The sequence below is a fragment of the Copadichromis virginalis genome, linkage group LG13 (genome assembly GCF_057382275.1).
Source record: "Copadichromis virginalis isolate Kocher_CV1m ecotype Utaka linkage group LG13, C_Virginalis_male_GT1.1, whole genome shotgun sequence".
In the NCBI taxonomy this organism is placed as follows: domain Eukaryota; kingdom Metazoa; phylum Chordata; class Actinopteri; order Cichliformes; family Cichlidae; genus Copadichromis; species Copadichromis virginalis.
In genome coordinates this window covers 6,863,155-6,884,495 of record NC_140630.1, presented here as the reverse complement: position 1 = coordinate 6,884,495, position 21,341 = coordinate 6,863,155, and the positions used below count along the sequence as shown (strand labels likewise).

General features: G+C 40.0%; 1 long non-coding RNA gene across 1 annotated transcript in view; it reads right to left on the bottom strand.

Moving 5' to 3' along the window:
- Positions 1 to 21,013, bottom strand: part of LOC146695153 (uncharacterized) — a 48,617-nt gene extending 27,604 nt beyond the window's left edge. Inside the window, exon 1 of the long non-coding RNA XR_014923535.1 lies at positions 20,461 to 21,013. This is a non-coding gene — a long non-coding RNA (uncharacterized LOC146695153). The remainder of the gene's footprint in view (positions 1 to 20,460) is intronic.
- Positions 21,014 to 21,341: the final 328 nt, after the last annotated feature.

Here is a 21,341-nt window from a genome sequence, read left to right as displayed (position 1 = left end):
CTCACTTAATCTTTAAAATACCCTGTGTTACTGTCTACTTTCAACCCAAACGACCTTGATGTACTGAATTGGATAAACAGGAAAAAAATTGGATGGATGGGCTGAACACATGTAGTGTACTCAAATGTAGAGCAGAAGCTTACAAGTGCAGGGGTTTGTGAACCACTATGCTTTTCTACTTGTGCTCTGTCCTCTTCTTCCTGCCTTTTCCCGCCCTTTCGGTCTTCCCTTTTTCCTGCCTGTCAGCTCTGAAACAGCTATATTACTAGATTCTTAATATTAATGTGAATAATAACAGAAATGATAATAATGATAGAAATGAATAAATAAATGGATAAAGGAAAAAATAAAAAGGATGAGAACAGAACACAACAGAAAGTGAATAATTGATTTAAAAAATCCATGTTGTTATGATTATTGTGTCACAGGCAACACTGACTTGTTTATTTAACTATAAATAATGAAGTTATGTTGTCACACCAGTTAACATTGGAATTGAAAGTCAAACGCTCAGTGACAGTAGCTTTAATTTGATATAAAGAACTTCCTTAGCATATGTTTCAAATGACTCTTTTCCATCAAACAAACACACACACACACACACACACACACACACACACACACACACACACTTATTTTCATATCTTAGTGAGAACATCTCACTGACATAATGCTTTACCTAGCTGCTTACCCTAACCATCAAAAATGAATGCCTAATCCTAACCTTCAGCCTAAACCTAACCATAACCCAATTGTAACCCTGACACTAAAACCACATTTTGAGCCTCAAAAATGCCTTCAAACTCATGGGGACCAGGATTTTGCCCTTCATTAGTGACCGTAGGTCCCCGCAGGTACTGAAGGTTTTAATGACAAGTTTTTTTGTGTATTTGTGAATTTTCATGACCACATTGGCTACTCTCTACATTGGGCGATCACAATTGAAAAAAAAAAAACAGAAAATCCCCCCAAACACTCTGGACCCTCTTTGCTGGCTTTCATACAGACCACTATTGAATCTTTCCTTGTAAAGCTTGTAGGACGGTGTAGAGTAAAAATAAAAATGTTGACACTTCCACTGCATATAAGAGCTTCAACTAATATTGCAGCCATGATTATCCCTCAGATACTATACATTTAAGATTACAAGTAATGTTATTTACATTTTATATAGCAACACCTAGAAACTGTTATAATTTGCCCTACTGTTCAGTGTTTTGGAAGCCAATTTTAAGCATCATAAATTCACATTTTTTCACACAAAAACATATCAAATGTTTTAAGTGAGACAATGTATCATTTTAAGGGAAAAAAAAGGCTTAACATAATTATTTGAATATCTCGAAAAAGTTGGCACAAGTGCAACAAAACACAAAAGTAATTGGTGATAAAAAAAAAAAAAGTGACCAATTAGGCCAACTAGCAATTGGTCAAGAACATGACTGGGTATAAAAAAAACTGCATATTAGAGAAACAGAGTTTATCTGAAGTAAATATTACCAGAGGTTCCTTAACAAAATGCAAGGACTGAACCATTTACAGTTCATAATATCATCAAAAAAGAATCTAGAGAAATCCCTGTGTGCAACAGACAGGGCCAAAAATCAATAGTAAATGATTTTGATCTTCAGGCCCTCGAGCAGCATGGATTAAAAATAGGCATGATTCTATGTTAGAAATAACTGCATAGACTCAGGAACGCTTCCAGAAATCACTGTGAACACAGCTGACTGTGACACCTACAAATGCAATTTAATGCCATATGTGTACATGATCCAGAAACACTGCTGTCTCCTTTAACCAAAGCTCTGTCCATGCGGGAATTGCACATCTGGATAGAAAACCACACAACAGACCACTATCAGTCAGGGATTGTCATGGACACTATATAACTCTACATTTTAAAGTGCGCATGCGCCAACCAGCGTGCAGCCTGTTACAGTCGCTCCTGCTTTTCTCTTAGTTTAGCTCTTTTTTCTTACGTATTCTTTTTTTTTTCTGACTTGTATTTTCCTCCGTTTTCTATCTCTTACTCAATCATGTGGATTGAGAGAGTTTTTGTTCTTCTGGTGGCCGTGGAACTGTTACTTTTATCATGGAACGGGACCGCGGCACATCTCCTACACGCACGGACTGTTTACTCCAGAGATCAGCTGATCGCCCTGATGCCGGCCGGCTCGCTGGCCAGGCCCGCAGAAGTACCAGCTGAAATTTGGAGGAAAACACATCGGGGATGCAGAGGTCAAGGACAGAAGAGAAGAAAAAAGGTGACGGTGAGACAGTGGAGGCTCGAAGCGAGGAGGAGGTTTAAACCGTGTCTGCCGTCTATCGTGATGGGAAATGTGCGATCGTTGGCAATTAAAATCGACGAGCTCTCAGCACTGGTACGGAGTCAGAGGGAATACCGAGAGTGTAGCCTGATGTGTTTCACCGAATCATGGCTGCACCAGGACATTCCCGATGAGAATGCTTCCGTGGAAGGCTTCCACACTGTTCGGGCGGACAGGGACAGCATCGCTAGCGGTAAGCGTAAAGGAGGTGGGCTTGCTGTTTTAGTTAACAACCGGTGGTGTAACCCTGCCAACATAACAATCAAAGAAAGGATTTGTTGCCCGGACACTGAACTGTGTGCTGTTGGACTCAGGCCGTATTATTTACCCAGGGAATTCTCTCACGTCATCTTGGTGGCTGTCTATGTTCCCCCCTCTGCTAACCCCACAGCTGCATGTGACACTATCCACTCTGCCATAGCTCGGCTACAGACTCAGCACCCGAGTGCCTTTATTGTGATCTCGGGTGACTTCAACCATGTATCACTGGACAATACACTACCAACATTCAAACAATATGTGGACTGTCCCACCAGGGGAGAGAAAACTTTAGACTTACTGTATGCTAACGTCAAGGATGCATACAGCTCCTCCTCCCTCCCCCCACTTGGTAGGTCAGATCATAACCTGATTCACCTCACCCCCCGTTATGTGCCAATTGTGAGGAGGGAACCTGTGACCACCAGGACTGTTAGGAGGTGGTCAGAGGAGGCAATAGCGGAACTACAGGGCTGTTTCGAGGTGACCGACTGGGAAACACTCTGAGCCTCACGCCGAGGACATCAATGGGCTTACTGAGTGTATCACAGGCTACATAACTTTCTGCACCGACTCCATTGTTCCAGCTCAGACTGTTCATTGTTACCCAAATAACAAGCCGTGGGTGACTAAGGACATCAAAGCCCTCCTCAACAACAAGAAGAGGGCTTTCAGAGGGGGCAACAAAGAGGAGGTGAGGAAGATCCAGGTGTTACTAAAGGACAAGATCAGAGAGGCTAAGGACAATTACAGGAGGAAGCTGGAGTGGAAACTCCAGCAGAACAGCATGAGAGAGGTGTGGAGGGGCATGAAGACCATCACTGGATTCAGGCCAACCAACAGCAGGGGAGCTGAGGGAGGTGAGAATAGAGCCGACGAGTTGAATCTGTTTTTCAATAGATTCGACACCACAGTGTCTGCTCCTACCCCCACAACCTCACCTGCAGTCAGCCTGGAATCCAGAGCCACACCACTGTGCCAGCCTCTCTCTTCACATGTTGCCTCCTGTGAGATTCCTGACACCCCTCCCCCACCCATCACCTTCACTCAATACCAGGTTGAGATGCAAATGAGGAGACTTCACTCAGGCAAGTCTGCTGGACCAGACGGAGTGAGTCCCCTTGTCCTCAAGACCTGTGCCCCCCAGCTGTGTGGAGTCTTTCATAAACTGTTTATGCTGAGTCTGAGTCTGCAGAGGGTCCCGGTGATGTGGAAGACATCATGCCTCGTCCCTGTACCAAAGACGCCTCGTCCCAGTGGCCCCCAGGATTACAGGCCCGTGGCACTGACCTCCCACATCATGAAGACCCTGGAAAGGCTCATCCTGGACCAGCTGCGACCCATAGTAAGACCACATCTGGATCCCCTTCAGTTCGCTTATCAGCCTCGTCTCGGAACAGAGGACGCCATCATCTACCTGCTCAATCGTGTCTACACCCATCTGGACCAGCCGGCGAGCACTGTGAGGGTCATGTTTTTTGACTTTTCCAGTGCTTTCAACACCATCAGGCCGACCCTCCTGGGTGATAAGTTAGCAGCGATGCAGGTGGATGCTTCTCTGGTGTCCTGGATTGTTGATTACCTGACAGGAAGACCACAATATGTACGTCTCCCACAGTGTGTGTCTGACAAGGTGATTAGCAACACAGGGGCACCACAGGGGACTGTCCTCTCCCCCTTCCTCTTCACCCTCTACACCACAGACTTCAGCCACTGCACAGAGACCTGCCATCTTCAGAAGTTTTCTGATGACTCTGCGGTGGTTGGATGCATCAGCAGGGATGATGAGACAGAGTACCGGGCTGTGGTCGACTCCTTTGTCACGTGGTGTGAGCAGAATCATCTGCAGCTCAACGTGGCAAAGACCAAGGAACTGATCGTGGACTTCAGGAAGACCAGGAAACACTTGACCCCTGTTTCAATCCAGGGGGTCAGTGTTGACATTGTGGAGGACTATAAATACCTTGGAGTACACATTGACAATAAACTGGACTGGGCTAAAAACACCACAGCACTTTACAGGAAGGGCCAGAGTCGTCTCTATTTTTTGAGGCGACTGAGGTCCTTCAACATCTGCCAGAAAATGCTGAGGATTTTCTATGAGTCTGTTGTGGCCAGTGCGATCCTCTATGCTGTTGCATGCTGGGGGAGCAGGCTGAGGGTCGCAGATGCCAACAGACTTAATAAACTGATCCGTAAGGCCAGCAATGTTGTGGGGATGGAGCTGGACTCCCTCAAGGTGGTGTCGAAGAGGCGGATGCTGTCCAAGATAAAGACAATGTTGGATAACACCTCCCACCCACTCCATGACATGTTGGTCAGTCACAGGAGCTCGTTCAGTGAGAGACTGAGATTACCGAAAAGCACCACTGAACGACACAGGAAATCATTCCTGCCTGTGGCCATCTCCCTGTACAACGCATCCACTTAACACACTGTTTGCTGCTACAGCTACACATGTTTCTTTTCCAAATATTTATTTATAAGTGACTTATGTATGTATGTATGTATGTATGTATGTATGTATATATATGTATATATTGTACTATTCTTAGTTAGCGTATTGTCTGTCTTGTCTTAATGTTGGTTTAAAATGGAGCACTGTAACAAAAAATAATTTCCCCCAGGGATCAATAAAGTATTCTGATTCTGATTCTGATTCTGATTCATCTTGTGAGTTAAAAATCAAGAGCTGAAAGTCAGCACTTTGACCAGTTGTTCTTTTTGTTTCTATTTCTTTTTATTTCTTTTTTTTCTTACTGCATTTACTTAGTTCTACAGTTAGATTCAGTTTAATCTACTTGTTTAAAAAAAGTTAATGATTTAAGTTCAAATAAACCTTTTTAATTTGGAACAAACCCAAAGATATCTTCAGACTTTTAATTGACCACATAAACGAGTTGTACTTAGAAAAGAGGGAACTTGGTCTACTACTTGTGTTGGTTTTCCAACACTTTCCACAATTACAAATAGTCATGAATTCAAGCTTGCCCCGTTATTTATGGAGGTTTTTTTGAGCTAGACTATCTCTACAGGTAAATAGTATGAGCTGAGACACTTCCAAAGAGGGTTGGACAACTTATTTTATCTGCCTTGTGTTCCTCAGGCCATGCTTCTTGATTCAAACCATAAGTTATTGAGTCTGTTGAAGAAGTGTGGCTCCCTCATGCCGAGAAAATGTATGCATTTGGATAAAGCATGGTTCCATAGTGAAAAATTGAGCTTGTTCATTTTAGATTAACTTATAATGCAAGTATGAGAACATCTGAATGAACCTCACTACCAGTGTGAAACTCCAGAATGTCAAGAATATGCCACCTAAAATGCAATCTAATGTAATAGTAAATAGTTGCCACTAGATGCTCATAACTGAAATAGTTGGTGACTGAGAAACACATACGTGTGGTACTGCAGAAAATCCATCACCTGGTAAAATGTAGAAACTTTACATTTTGCAATTTAAATACCTAGAAGTTGTCATTTTTAAAATGCATTAATCAGAGCCCAACTTATAAGTGCTTAAGTCTACTGAGGCCTAGAGGTAAAAAAAAAAATTAATGTGTTTAAAAATTCAATTTCATTTCATTCTTGACAGAAGTTTGACCTAAACTCAGATTTCTACAAAAACTGAAACATTTAAATATGTTCTGCTATTTTATTATGTCAGTTACTGACAGTTTAATAATCTATTAAAATTTGCTCTATTGTTATTAAAAAAAAAATCAATGTCAGTGTATTTTGTGACAAATCATCTGGTAAAGCAGAACAGTTTCTGGCAGGGATGTAAATTTGCTCTCACAGTTGCCCTTTTAAGGTCTGATCCTTTGCAACAATTTGCAAGAATACAAAGTATTACATGCCATGTTAAACTAAAAATGTCAGCTGTAAATGGTTCCAAACAAAGGGTGTCTGACACATATTTAAACCATTCCCCAAAGGAAAGCCCAAATCATGAGATTATTTTTAGAAATATACAGTATAGCATTTAACCAACTGACCACTTCTAACAACCTTCTACTTTTTAAAGAACAAGGCTGATGTTCCACAAAAGGAGCTCAAGCGAAGTTTTAGATGAATATTAAAAGATCAAACATCAAACACGTTTATTTATCATTCAAGGTGTCAACTGCCGTCTTTACCAACCTTTTAAATTCTGTAGTGCCATTATTTTGGAGCATTTCAAGTTGCTATCCATCAACAGAACCATTATATCCCAGTTTTTAATACTGCGTATGCATTAAGTCCATAGTAACTACATAAATTGCCAAAAAGTGCAAAAAAAATACAAAAAATTGAAAATCATTTTTGTTTTTTTACACATATTTCTAGTTAAAGAAATGTCAGAGGTACATCCCTCAAAACTGTAAATGCAATAAAGTTGCTCAAAGTTGTTTTCAACCACATGAAATTTATTTTGAGTGTCTTCATAGTTTCATTTTTGAGGTACACTAATTTTTACAAACTGCAGAAAAAACAAAAATAAATATTATTGTGCAAAATTTACAAAAAACAGCATTGGGCATCAAACTAACTATTTCCAAGAGTGCAATTTAAGTTCTAAGCATCCCAGAAACTATACAAAAAGGCAAACATGATTTTTGAAAATAAACTAAAATAAACCTTCGAAAGGGAAAAAAGTATGTTTCTATGAAAAGTCACTTCCAGTTTTTCCAGGTAAAGGCGGGGATGTGATAGTTTGCGCTGACATTTATTCCAACGTAGGAAATGCTATGAACAGCTGATCAGATCGGCAAAGCGTATTTCTAGATTATGATGTTTTTGTTGTTGCGCTTTTTATGCGATTTTTACAAAGCCCTTTGTGGAAGGAAACCATGATTGGGACACGGTGAATGCATGTTATGCAAGTACAACTCCTCTGGTTTCATATGCCAAATAAAATTATTTTGCCAGCTTATTTTGTAGAATTTAAAAATAGTTATGCAAATCAGAGCGTGCACGCTCCGATGGGCTTAAAAGGTTTACATCCATCCTTTCATCGTTCTTCTGCGGTTTGTCCAGGTCTGGGTCACAGGAGCAGCAGTCTACACAGAGCCCATATTTCACACTCCCTAACCACCTCTTCTGACTCATCAAGCTAACGCTGGAATTTTCCCAATACAGCCGATAGCTATAATCTCTCCAGTGTGTCCCTGTGGCAGGACATGTCTGGAACATTGCATCCAAGAGGCATCCTAATCAGGTGGTTAAACCACTTCAGCTGGCTCCTTTTGTTGTGGAGGAGTAACTGTGCTACACTGAGTCCCTATTGAATGACTCAGCCCCCCCCCTCCCATCCTCAGCCTCTCTTCACGCTCTATTAAATGAAAAATACACCAAAACAGGTTGTGGAATGGATAATATTTAGCTAATATTAAGCTTCTGTAATGGCCTTCCCAAAACCCTGACCTCTATGCTACTGAAAATTCATGGACTTTGCTTAAAAGTCAGGTCCATGTCAGAAAACCAACCAATTTAAATGAACTATAAAGAAGAGTGGTCAAATATTCAGATATTCAAAATAATCAGTATAATCATTCCACACTGGAAAAGCTCAAAGAAATTATTAAAAAAAATTATTAAAAGCTGATGAGTGCTTTTGATCACAGCTGTATATTACTTACACTATCAGAGAATGTGCTACTTTTTAAATTGCACACTTTACATTTCTTCTTTAACAACAAAGCTGTTTTCTCCCAAGGTCTTGATATAAATACAAACTTGTGTAATGTTATTTATAGAAATGAGACATACAAATTGGCATTTTTTCTCCATAATGCCTTTGTGCCTGCTGCTATCTGAAGGCCTACTTTCTCTTGGCTGGGCTTTCATCCCATTGTACATCACTCAGTGGGATGAAACTTCCATGCGAGCGCAAACGCTTTGTCATGGTATAGTGCGAGCCAATAGCAAAATTGGTTTCAAGTGCCATTGTTGCATCCTCTCTAAAAAAAACCTTTTACCTTGTACCACAGGCTGCTTGACCTTAGTTTTTATTTATAGTGTTTGGATAATTTCTTCCTTGAAGGCTTCCTTGAAACCTTTCCCCTCTATGCAATCTATTTTTATATTCTAATACTCATGTTTGCCCTGAGAGTTAAACGATTTGAATCACCTGTCATTAGTAGTTAGATAATGCAATAAGTGGCTATTACTGTATCATTAAGAAGCCAGTGGGTTCAGACACATGACGATTAATAGAACAAAAGGTAAAAAGATCATAAGCTGGAGTTGCAAATGTTCACACGCTCATTTATTTCCAATATCTACATCTACACATGGTGTCACGGTGTCTCAACCTCACCTCCCCTGATAAGGATGAAATATTCTGCATGAATTAGGCTCCATTTTTCAAAACACTGTGCCACCTAGATGATTTATATGAAGCTTCATAGTCATAGACAACTAAATCTAAATTTTCTCTATGCATCTGCGACATTAAAAGTGCATGTGAGAAGAATGTGGAGACAGAATATTGTGTGTGTATCAATGGGCCTTTCACTCAAACTTGTGTGGCTCTCGCTGAGCTGATAAGGATCACTCATTATGTGGTGAGTTAGTTCTCCGCTGATGCACGTCACAAACCTCTAGCCACATCACAACAAGCTCCTGATCTGTATTCATGGGTGGTTAACAGCTGGTGCACTTTCCCTCTGAAATATAGCAGGTGGACATCGTAAGTCTCGCTGCCTTCAGAGATGGAAAAATAAGGGTCTTACCTCAATACGACCCGCTTTAATTTGCTATTTAATTTTGATATATGATATTTTGAAATTGACAACTATACTGTTTTATTTAGTTAATTACATTTAGTTGCTAAATAAATCAAGTTTAGAGAAAACTGTTTCAAGATTGCCATATTATTGACTTATCAGAGCGCTTTTTGAAAGTGACATCCTTTCTCACTTGCACCTTAGCAATGGGCACTGGAAAATAACTCCATGACTGAAGAAGAAGAGCTTGAACATATGACTGACAAAATGTGAATCAAGGAAGGCTTTTGATCTTTATGAAGGTGTTTTTTTCAAGACTTTTCCCCCCTCATTTAGGAACATATGCTTTCAGTGGCATAGGGTTTTTGCATAAATTGTAACTGCACCTTTGCGTTTAATTGCGTTTCTGCCAGTATTCACAAACTCCAGCTTTACCAGAGAACAATGATAATTATTATCTTTGAATATAACTTAATAACAGGGGACAGTTTGAAGAACAGCTGTGCCCATAATGATTTATATTTACAAAAACATGACAAAACACTCAGTTGTAGTGATGTTAGCAAGTGCAAAGCAAAAGGTCTGTGCAAAGTGGAGGCTGGTGTCAGGAGCAAGTTAAACTTACTGTACATGCTGAACACAGTCCAGGCTAGGTTTGCATTGCTCATTTATTAACAATTTAACCATGTTGTAGTGAAATTGATATATTAATTTATCCTTCATCCTAGATAGATTCCCTAATAACAAGACAGGCAATAAATGTGGAACTATGAAAAATTTGAATTTTTGTTGTGCTTTTATCCCACCTGTGCCTGTCAGATTTTTTATGACGCGCAGCATTTCTGTAGGATTTTTGTTTTTGTCTTTTTTTGTCTGAAAGAGGACACAACCATCATGGAATACCATTTCCATAAAAGGGTGTCTGCAACAATGCCTATGTAGTTGGTGCATGTCAAAGTAACATTCACATGGATGGTAGGAGCCAAGGTTTCTCAACTGAACATTTCCCAAAGCATCACACTGCCTCTGCTGGGTTGCCTTCTTCCAATAGCACATCCTGGTGTCAGATGTTTCCCAGATATGTGATGCCCACTCCTTCAGCCATGTAAGTGATGCAAAAGAAAATGCGATTCACCAGACCAGAACACCTCCCTTCTTCCATTGCACCACTGCAGGTCGGGAACACCCCATAAGAGCTGCAGTTTTGGAAATGCTCTGACGTCAGCCATCAGCATTCGGCCCTTGTCAAACTTTCTAAAGTGCTTATGCGTGCCAATTTTTCCTGCTTCCAACCTATCAACTTTGAGGACAAAATGTTCACTTGCTCACTCACTAACAGGTGCCATGATGAAGAGATAATTATTGTTATTTATGTCACCTGCCAGTGATCACAATGTTATGCCTAATGAGTGTACATTAAATCTAATTAGATTAATTTAGATGTGCATGACATCATGCACATCTAAAATTTATAATCAGGTCATGTTTTGTTCTTTCTTAAAATACTTTCTACTCCATGACTCAAGATTATTCAAAATGTTTTAATGTGAAATAAGTGAAAAAATGCAATTTCATATTTTATGACTCTTGGGAGTTTAAGAGTCCTTCAGTTTCACTTCAAAATATATGAGTGGATTAATTTGGTTCTGATTATAGGATTATCCATCAGTGGCCTTGCTCAAGTGTCTTTGTCCAAGACACTTAACTCCTACCAGAACCGCTGACCTTCCTATGGTGCTGGGCGAGCAAAGAAATCATTCACTTCAAGGATTCAATAATATAAAAGGAAATGCAACACTGTTAGCATGAAATAAAGCTTATTTTATAGTCAAACACTTTTTAGTACTGCTTGTTCTCTCTCTATGTTGCATTATTTGTAGAATCATGTAGAATTTACTATGGAATCATATTTTCTATTTCTAAAGCTTTATACAGATACATTTTAACAGTGGTTGTTGTGGTAACCAGTGTTGGGCAAGTTACTTTGAAAAAGTACAGCACAACCTCACGTGTCTGAATTTACAGTTGTGTTTTCATTTTGACATACTGTATTAACACAATTGATCTAAAATCAGACAAAAAACATCAAATCCGAGTAGAAAAAGTGATATTTTCACTGTAACAACCACAAACATGTTCATTGAATCATATTTCATAACCTTAAATGCAAATATAAATTGTGAAACAAACAACAAGTTATTTGCAGCCATTTACCTTTTACTCTTTTTTATAATCATTTCAAACTATTTACATAACAATCAGGTGTTCTGCATTCAGTAAGATGCCACAAAAATCATTTGTGCCACTCCAAAAAAATAATTTGTCCACTATAAAGGAGAACATCACAGCCCGATACCTGCAGGTCTGTGTCATGATCCTGGGTCTGCTGACCCAGCGTTTTGTGTTTAGTTTATGTAGCCTTCAGGTTTCCTAAGTTCATCGTTTTCATGCCTAGGTGTTTCTAGTTATTTTCCCCTCGTGTTTCCACCATGTTAAGTCTCCCCTGCTTTTCATGTATTTCATGTCTGTGGCTTATGTTGTCAAGTTCAGGTTGTCATGTCTATGTCTCACTCTGTTTCCTGTTTTATTGTGAAGAGGTCTGGCGTTTCTGTGTTCATCGTGTTCAGTTTTACTCTCCCACTGTGACGTCATTATGTTCATGTGTGCCAGCTGTTTCCCCAGGTGTTGCCACTTCCCTCATTATCTTCCTGTGTCCATTTAGTCTGTGTGTTCTCAGTCATTCTTTGTCAGGTCGTCCGTTGTATTCACCCGTTGTACTCGTCCGTTGTTTCCTATGTCTCCGCTCCAGGTATCCCTGTCAGTTTGTTATGTTTAGAGTTTTCTATGTTTTGTTTTAGTTCACCCAGTTTAGGTCATTGTTTAGTTTTCATCGATTCCCTATTATTTTGTACCCTCGTTTCTTTCCTTAATAAACGGCTTGTTTTGTTATTCACATCTCATTTCGGTCTGCGCTTGAGTCCTTCCCTGCAACATACGATCTGCCCTAGCCAGACCGTGACAGTCTGACAGCAGCAGGTGTATCACTCCTGTTTTCTACCTGGAGACAGCAGTCGCCTCATTGTTGTAACATACAACACAAAACTATCCACAACACTATACACTAACTACACAAGACAACACATGAACTACACACTCCAAACACGCTGAACGTCACAAATCTCTCAGCATCTCAAAACTCGCTCTCTCTCTTTTTCTGCCCTTTCTCTCTCTCTCTCGCCGTCACTCCTAAAACTTCCCCTCTTCCCTAAACAACCAAATGTCATGTTGCCATATCGTTTTTTGATTGGTCGACACGGTGCATTTTTCCACCAACACGAACGGGTGGTTTTTGGTTTTTTTTGTTTTTTTACTTTTTGGTCATAAGCAGAGAGCGCTTGCTAGCGCTGTCCTTACACAGCAAACGTGACGAAACTATTGAGGAAAAACACGCGTATATATTGTTTATCATGACTCTGGTTTTACATGGCCTATCAACACAATTTAAAAACTGATATATATCACCTTGTTGCTTCGTCATCTTGAAGTGGCCATGTGACCACTATATTCTTCCTCAGTCAAACAGCAGCACTCATACGACTGTTTTCCCCCTAGCTCCAGGTGTTGTGCCAAAATGTGATTTGTCTACCAGAAAGTGATTACCGCCCGCTGGAGCACGCACAGCTGTAGCACCCAGATTACTTACAGCTACTTCCATGCAACTGATATAAGCTGCGGTAACCTGAACACAGCTTCAGCCATCTGTTTGTTGAAAAATAGTAATGCGACTGCACGGCATTTTCTTGTTAGTAACGGTAATGGCAGTGTAACGATAGGAATAGTAATTAGTTAGATTACTCGTTACTGAAAAAAGTAACGCCATTAGTAACGCCTTTACTTGTAACGCCATTATTCCCATTACTGCTTAAAGTCAATAAAAGCTTTGATATTTCTTATTATGCCTTTCCCTTTGCTGATGAAAGTTCACCCCCAAAAATATGTTGCTATATTCCATCATTACATTATAATTATTAAAAAAAATGTAATTCCCATAAGATATTTTAAAACTTGTTTGTTAATGTAATAAAAAAAAATGCCTTCAGGGCAAATCAGTTAGTCTTTTACTATCTGGGTAACTAATAACACAGGCCCATCAGTAAACCGTGTCTGATCTGTTTCTCCATATTTTATCTTCAGTTTCTCTAACCCAAATTTTGTCCCTGTCAGGCTCTAGCTGAATAATTAGTTTAAAAAAAATAATGTAAAGTTGGGTTTTTAGCTTCTAATGAAAATTAAAGCTGGATAAAGGATCAGCATGGACAGTATAAAAAATTATATACTTTGTATCAAAATTTTATTCTGTCTATGATTATGACAAAGTGGCCCAAGCTAATTAAAATTACAATTTTTTCCCCTCTTCCCATTGTTGTTAAACAAAATATTAACAACTAAGACAATTTCAATAGGAATAAAAATGTTAAAACAAAAAGCTCCTCTCTTAACCCAGAAAGCACAATGCTGTTCTGAGGGAAAAGAGTGATAGGGAGCTGAGGTGTCAGAGGTGCACTTCACACGTTTATATGTAAAATCCTAACATCAACAATGATCCATAAAAGGGCTGTTCCACATTAAGTCACAGAATGTTTCCTCCTAGTACATTTAGGAATTGCAATGCAAATCTTGTGCCCCATCTACTAAATGAAAAAGCTTAAAATCATCATGAATGTCTGCTTTTGGTAAAGCTTTCAAATTTTATGCTAGCTAATGAAAAATGGTGTAACTGTTATTTTCAGCACAGGACTAACTATAAGGAAGTGTCAAGATTGATGACAATAAATGCACTTTCAATTCTTACCCACTGGAGTTACTGTAGATCACACAAGGAAAATAATTGTATTTTTATGATGGTAAACTCTGGCAGAATAGCAGTACTGACAAGAGCCACAATCTTTCGCTTACTGGAATAAACAGGATGGAATTCTGGTAAACATGTGTAAAACTCTATTGCAAAAGCAGAAGTCTTGAAAGCGATAGCCTTGAAAGCATAATTAAAGCTCTGCTCAAGTGTGAGGGTGGCATGCACCTTGTGAACTATCCCTACCACTTCAGACTAAGTCCAAACAATATTTTGGTAGTTGAAAACAACTGCAATGCACTCTAGTGCATAAAATAAAAAAAGAAAATCTGAATCTTTGAATGGTGGACCAGTGCAACATATGATTTCACATTCAGGTTTTCAGGGGAAGAATGCAGGCTTTGCTTTGTAGTGGCACCAGAAAGGTGTTGCAGCTCTAAAGCTCTCTCTTGAGGTGCAATTTTTCACCACCAATTTGCTAATGAGCCCCAGAGCTCCTCAGCTGACATCCCTGGCATACTGGGTATCTTTGGGAGTGGCTGTGACACAAGTAATGGGAGTATTAGTGGGAGTAGTTGTTATGGGTGACACAAAATCTCAGAACTCCACATGGCCTCTTGCTACATTTCCTATAGATGACCTGCAAACAAACACCTTTCCCCAAGCTTTTAAACCACAAGCTGTTCCTTTGATACATTTAATGGTAGTGGAGCATCACATTGAGTTAGCACCACATTTAGTTTCCTGGAATTTGCTATGTTTCCAAGGTTTGGAGGCCTATCTCCCCCCACCACCACTTCCCCTGCCAGTGGCGGACTCCCTCAGACATCGGTGCGTTGGTGGTTCTTTGTGTCTGGGGATGGGCGTCCAGGTACACACCGGCTCACTCCTTGGCGGCCGCTTATCAGGGCCTGGAGCCTGGGGCTCGCTCGGGCCACTTCGGAGGTGGGGTGCCCCCGGCCTCTCGGCCTGGGGCTCGGTCACTCAGGCACAGCTGGCTGCCGCCGGAGCTCACGGGCGCGTCACTGCAACTCCCCCTGGCTTCTGCTCCGCGGCTGCTGAGTGAACCCTCATCTGGGACTCTCCTCAGCTCTTTCTGGGACAGTGGCGCGGCTGCCCCTCTGTTAGTCTTCCTTGGTCTCTTGTGTTCTGGGGGCCTCTGGATGTCTGGAGTTTTGATCTCCTCCATACCTGCTTCATGCCCTGGAGGACGGGCCACAGCCCCGTCCTCCAGGGCTCAACTATAATAATGAAAGGAACCATGTGTTGTTATTAGCGTCCAATTCAAAAGCCTGGGCCTTTGATGATAAGTGGGTGCATAAGTGCCTATGAGTTTAGCAGCTTGAACATCTCAGAAAGTGCTAAAGCAACATACACCCCCTCATCCAGAAGAGGGCTTTTTTCAGGAAAGGGCTTGCATATTTCAGCAAGACAACACTAAACAACATACTGTATTCATCACAAAAGTATGGCTTCATAATATAAGCCTCAAGAAAGCAATGGGACAATATTATTTTCCTAAAAGTACAGTAACTGTCACCTCAGTTCCCAGACGTTTACAGAGTAGTGTAAAAAGGAGGGATTCTACACAATGGTAAATGTGGACCTGTCCCAACTTTTTAAACATTTGTTTCTGACATCAAATTCGAAATGATTCAAAATGTTATGTTTCCTATGTTTGATTTTTAAAACAATATGGGTTTATGTGGTCATTGTATTCTGTTCTATAATTACATTTTATAAAGTGTTTTAACTTTTAGGACACTAAAAAAACTATAGTATAGTATAGTAACTTATATAACTAATATAAATAGACAACCATAACAGCAGGCATAAGTAGACTGTTGTGATTGTGAGTCTCTCTAGTTCCATGAAGTATTTTTCATGATGTTAGTTTATGGTCTTTTTGTTATTGAGTATGTTTCTTGTTTCTCTGACAATAGATTTAGTTTCCATTTGTAAACAACGATTTTACAAATTATAAACAATTGTGAAGTGTTAATTGTTTTATATATAGGAATGGAAACCCTATGAAGTATGCACACTGTGCATTGACATGCGTTTAAACACAGCATGTCATTTGTTCAGGCAGCCTTCTGTTCCTGCCCCAGCAACGGCAATTTAATGAAAATATTTTGTAATGTACTCTATTATTTTCCAGCAAGTGTGGGTATTATTGCTGATGAATGTGTTTCAGCTGCAAATTATTCCACAGAGAGAATTAAAAACTAAAACCTGCAGGCATGTTTTGTAATTTAAATAGGAGAATTACCTTCTAACTGCAACAACACTTTTCTCTCCTTTACTTCTACAGTTGAGGCACCTACAAGAACTGAAGAGAAAAGGAAAGAAAAAAAGTATTCACACTGATTTATAGTATAATGAACAACTGTACCGGTCTTTTGATGCTTTTTTCCAGCTTTAAAAAAACTGATCCTTATGTTTAGTTGGATTCTATGGTGGGAGCAGACCTTTTTGACAGCTTGTCTCAACATCATGTTGGACACAGATGGGAGAGACAAGGGACAAAAACAGCAGGGGAAGGTTTCAATAAAAGGAAAAAAGAAGGAAATATAAGGAAAAAGGAAACATTGGATTTGATTTACTGTCAACTACTGTGTAAAGCATTGAACACTGCTGAAATGTAGCAGATTGTTACGATGTTCTTTCGCTGCTGTCTGCTTCTGTCCCCTCTTAGAGCTTTTGCCTGAGTCACAACAGGATTTTTCTATCCAGTTTTGCATTATCTTCCCCAACGATTAGCTTTTTAGCTCACGAAAACATTTTATTTAACCAGCAACTACAGAACTCAAGCTTTCTGAGATCAAACAAGGTAAATCAGTAGCTGCTCCATCAGATATGCATACAGGGCTCAGATGTGAGGCACATCACTTGAAACATGCCATAAATAACTTTATCTTGATGTCCAAAACATTATAATTGCACACCATAGTAATCACATTAGGGTGTGATTAAACATTTTAAATCACAGCTGTACTTGGAACAGAGTTATCATTTGTGATCATCTTCTACTAATTAAGCTTGCAACAACAAGCGTTGGGAAAAGTGAGTGGGGCTCAGGCAGGCATCATATCCTTGCAAAAAAGTATTACACACTAATGCAGTATGGAGCAAATACAAAAACATAGACACACACAGTGTTTATAAAAAAAATAAATCACCGCACCGAGCACCCGATTACCGCTGTTACCCTCCACATCTTCTCGAGCTCTTCTCTGAGCCCTTGATATTTCTCCTTCTTCCTGATGTTGCAGTCATTCGGTATTGCTACATCTTCCTCTGCTTGACCAGCACCAGTATGTCCGGTTGGTTATCCATCACCATCTTGTCCATCCTCAGCCCTCCTAGCTACCTCTTTGTGGTTCCCATTTGCCTTTGTGATTCCCAGCTACTTGTAGCTCTCCTCAATGACTGCAATGTTGCCTTCTGGTAGTTTGATCCCCTCAGTCCTAACTACTTTCCCACTCTTCATTATCATCCAAATACAATTCTCATATCAGAATGACATTCCAATGTCATTGCTGTAGATCCTGTCCGTGTGGATCAGTGAATCGATGTCTTGTTTGCTCTTGGCGTACAGCTGGATGTCATCCATGTAAAGGAGGTAGCTGATGATTGCTCCATTCCGTAGTCGGTATCCGTGGCCAGTCTTGTCAATGATCTCACTGAGGGGCTTCAGGCCTATGCAGCGGGGACAGAGCATCTCCTTGGTAGGTCCTGCACTTGATGGTGACTTCTGCTATGGGTTTGAAGTCGGCCTTTAGTGTTGTATGCCACATACCCATTGAGTTTCTGATGAAGGCTCTTAGGGTTGATCTTGTACAGTTCTAGGCATTTCAATATCCAGGTGTGGGGCATCGAGTCATAGGGCTTCTTGTAATCAATCCAGGCAGTGCACAGGTTGGTCGGTCTGGTCTTGCAGTTTCAGGTGACTGCTCTGTCTACCAGTAGCTGGTGTTTTGTTCCTCTGGTATTCTTGCCAATTCCTGCCCCTCTCATGTATCGAACCATGTGCCTATTCATCTTAGCCGCCACTATGATGCCTGACAGGAGCATCCACGTGGTACTGAAGCAGGTTCTTGGCCAGTAGTTCGATCGGACGGGTCCCTTCTTGGTTCTTTGCGGATCAGGACTGCCCAGCCTTCAGTTAGCCATTCTGGGTGTGTTGTGGACTAGCAGCTGGTTCATTTGTGTTGCCAGATGCTCATGGAGTGCAGTATTATATCTAGCTCATAGGGCAACTTTAAAAAAAATGACCCTTTTTTCAGTCAAATCAGACATGGATAAAAGAATACTCTCATTCTGCTAGAATAAAATTGCACATGCTTGTTAGAAGGAAGTTGGAGGATCAAAGTTGAATTAAGCTGAAGCCTGTGTGTCACGGAGTATGAGTTTTAGTGAGTCAACTCTTTTTTTATTGATTATTTTAACTACCATCAATATCAAACATTTATCCCGATGAAGCTGTCAAAATTAAAATGCTGATTGTAAATTTGTGTGAATCCTTGCATGAAACCTGTTCTTGTCTTAAAGAATTTCAGCTATTTTGTACTACTGCTGAATTGTTACACAGACTGGGATGTGAGTTAATTGGGTGTTTTGGAGTACCATACAATGTTTGTTAACCTGTCAGAATGTAGGGGAGGAACAATCCACCTTAATGCTGTGTCTGATGTATGTAAAAAGAGTCAATGTGATTTGTTTTGTGTGAAGTCAGCCTGCATTTTTAAGGCTGCCAGCAAATGAGCAAATGCTGGCACTCACCTCACAGGTGAATCTCTTCCACACAAGCAAATACAGTACACATGCACACAGGACTTATCTGCCATGGGTGCAGAGGCATTTTACAAATGCTTGATTTTGTGATTTTCCTGGGTGTTTTGACAGCAGCTGCTCAAATCGTGACTTCCACTTACACACTTGTGAACACACAAAAATACCCAGCCACCCACTAACATTCACAGATGAAGACACACAAATTCGCATAAATACACATCAATGCGTGGGCTCACACACTCACACTGCATATGAATACACTCATATACATACACTAATCAACAGCTATATTCCCTGCATACAGAATATTCTGGAAATAGGCAGTTACAAACACACAGACAGGTTTTCTGAGGATCTTTATCACATACCTCAGTGCGTACAGGTTAAGTTGGAATATTGCTAGACTAGTTGGTGACTGATTGGCAACACTTGTAGGAAGGGCACAATCTGTATTCACTGACTAGTTGGCAAGTAACTCCTGGAGGTTTGTGGTTGCTGCTGGCAAGAAGGGTTCTGCAACAAAAGCCTATGTGTAATTACTTTGGTTGCTAGCAGATTTCTGCAGTCACCTGTAATTTGCATGGAAGGCACCAATTTGTCTGCAAACACTAACTAACCAGCAATGGAGCAGTAGTAAGACTTAAAAACATGTAAAATGCAAATGAGAAGTGGAGACCATTCACCTTTAAAAAAGTACCTTACCACTGGAACAGAATATGTTTTAAAGGGCACAACTTTTATTTTAAAGGTGAAAGGTGCTAGTAGTGTTTGCAAACAAGTTTGGTATGAGCTGCAGGAGATGGCAATCTGCTGACAACCAAAGCAAACACAACAAGCACTGTAGCATGCATGCTTCTTTTCAACTTGTTTCACCTACCTAGAGCAAGCAACTTCTAGCAACCACTTACGGGTTGGTTGAGGATTACACATTTTTAACCTATATACCAGTGGTTACCAGGTGGTCACTTCAGCCAAGGTGAGTGGAGCTTTAGTAATCGATGTCGCAGTGACTGCCAGCATTTTATATTGGTCAGTTTCTTTGATGTATTGAATTATAGTATTTTTGCCATATGGTAGTGATATCTATCCAATTTGATCCTCTTCTGAACCCTAGTGAATTAAATGAGGATATGCTATATTATATGAATTCTCACAGTAAAATGACACAGTGAAGCAGCTAAATGGTAGCTTGCTCCCAATCTGAATAGACTGAGTAGAAGAATGTTTACTATTGTACTTCATAGTTTAATCGATGTCGATATAAAACATTAATGCAGTTGTAACTGCTTGCTCTCCAGCAAAAACAGTGAAATACTATTTAATGCATTTGTACCATGACTATATCCTTCCTCCTGTCTTGCCCAGACTTTGCATTTAGGATTAACCCTTTACAGCCGATCGGAGCGGGCACGCTCTGTTTTGCGTAACTATTTTTAAATCCCGGTAGCTCTGCAACCAAGTAAGCTAGCGCAATAATTTTTTTTGCATATGAAACTGGAGGAGTTGTACTTACATCTTATGCCACCAGCTTGTCCTAGGTCACAGTTTCCTTCCACATATAGCTTTGCAAAAACTGCATAAAAATCACTTGCAGCAACAAAAACATGATATTCCAGAAACACGCTTCGCCGATCCATCAGCTGTTTGTAACACTTCCTACGTCCATCAGCGCGAACTATCACATGACCGCATGACCTGCCCGAAACCGGAAGTGACGTCATTTTGCGGAAATGTAGTTTTTTACGATCGGGGCCTTATGAGCTTGTGTTTTACTTGTTATGTGTTTTAAAAAGTTATGTTTGACTTTATGACTTTCTGTGTTGTTTCTGGGATGCTTAAGACTCATATTGCACTGCTGGAAATAGTTTATTTTGATGCATATGCTGTTATTTTGCAAATTTGCACTATAATATTTATTTTCGTTTTTCCTGCAGTATATAAAAATTGGTGTATTTCAAAAATAAAACTATGAAGACACTCAAAATAAATTTCCTGTGGTGGGAAACTAGTTTGTGTAACTTTTTTGTATTTACAGTTTTGAGGGATAAGCCTCTTAAATTTCTCTAACTAGAAATATATGTTAAAAAAACAAAAACAATTTTCAATTTTTTTGTAGTTTATTGCACTTTTTTGCAATTTATGTAATTACTATGCACCTAATGCAGACATATTATTAAAGTTTGGGCTATAATGGTTGTATTGATGTATAGCAACTTGAAATGCTCCCAAAAATGGCTCCACAGCATGTAAAAATATAATATAAGCTCTGGCGAACTTGGTTCTATGGTAGGTCTTAAAGGGTTAACTAACCATGCTTTCTCAGTAAATACGCAAGCACAATATTTAGTACCTGAAGGCCAGTACATTTTTCTCTGGGTGCGCTGCTCATACCAC